Below are 1,427 nucleotides of genomic sequence, written 5' to 3' on the forward strand. Positions count from 1 at the left end.
TCGAGTTATTTTCTTATGCTGCGGCACTATAACCAGTAATTCCCCCTCGAGTTATTTTCTAATGCAGCGGCACTATAACTGCTAATTCCCCTCGAGTTATTTTCTAATGCTGCGGCACTATAACCGCTAATTCCCCTCGAGTTATTTTCTAATGCTGGAGCACTATTACCGCTAATTCCCCCTCGAGTTATTTTCTTATGCTGCGGCACTATAACCGCTAATTCCCCCTCCATTTATATTCTAATGTTGCAGCACTATTACCAGTAATTCGCCCTCGAGTTATTTTCTAATGCTGCGGCACTATAACCGCTAATTCCCCTCGAGTTATTTTCTAATGCTGGAGCACTATTACCGCTAATTCCCCATCGAGTTATTTTCTTATGCTGCGGCACTATATCCACATGGGGTATTTCCGGTAATTAAGGTTACTCAGAGTGAATATTTAAAAAAATTAAGCTTACTCATGACCATAACTCAACAGCTCCAATTCATAATCCGATGTTTATTTTTTGAAATGTCGAGTTTTTGAGGATCATCCTGTCTGTGGTGACCTTAGTGCCAAATAAAAAACAAAATGGCCTAATACTATGCTAGCTAGGGGCACATGGCCTATCCCTAATATTGTGCTTGGTAGAGGTAAATGGCCTATCCTTATGTGCCAGGTTAGGGGCACATGGCCTGTTCCAATGATTCGGTTTTAGCCTAAATAAAGTGCAATTATGGTCCGTATATATAATGGTTATATAGTTACTGCTTATATAAATAGTTATCTGTTTATATAATGTATAGTAGCCTGGGTTAGGCCACTTTTGCTATCAAAGTCTCTATTATAAGTCTTTTCTGTGGACAGTTTATCGATGTACTGTCTGATCTGATAAAGAAATTGATAAATAAAAACAAATTTATTACAAGTTTATTACAATTTATGTGTCTTTAAAGTATGATAGTAAATTATAAGTAATATTATTAAAGTATTTTAATTAATCTATTTAACTATCAACAAAGTGTTTTAATTTGTGTGTAATTTTAAGTTATGTTTTTGTTACCATTGGTTTGTTTTATTTTGAGTTTACGAGAAGTTGTATATATATATATAACTAAAGACTAGTTAATTTTAAGATTAAGATCGTATTTAGCTGAATTTGTACCCTCCTACGTTTGGTACATTATAGCTTTTAAAGATATAATTAAAGTGTGAAAATGATATTATCTATTTATACTTATATTTATAATTAATTATATTATTGTGATAGCCATATAAAAATTGGTGGAGGCTAGTTTAGTTAGAGAAGTGAAATGTGTAAATGTAGAAAGTGGAAAAGTGATAAATATTATTACTATGCCAAGACAAATGAGAATAGAGCTGATATGGCGGTGGTGGCTGATAGGAATCGCCTACTAAGTTGCCAAATGCAAACGAACGCCAC

At 33.8% G+C, this 1,427-nt stretch overlaps 1 protein-coding gene across 1 annotated transcript in view; it reads left to right on the plus strand.

The window, feature by feature from the left end:
- Positions 1-1,427, plus strand: part of Pdk1 (Phosphoinositide-dependent kinase 1) — a 256,004-nt gene that overhangs the window by 215,046 nt on the left and 39,531 nt on the right. The gene's annotated exons all lie outside the window — the stretch shown is intronic.

This window comes from Halyomorpha halys, unplaced genomic scaffold, assembly GCF_000696795.3.
Source record: "Halyomorpha halys isolate HHAL.00 unplaced genomic scaffold, Hhal_1.1 Scaffold49.1, whole genome shotgun sequence".
NCBI classification, from domain to species: Eukaryota; Metazoa; Arthropoda; class Insecta; order Hemiptera; family Pentatomidae; genus Halyomorpha; species Halyomorpha halys.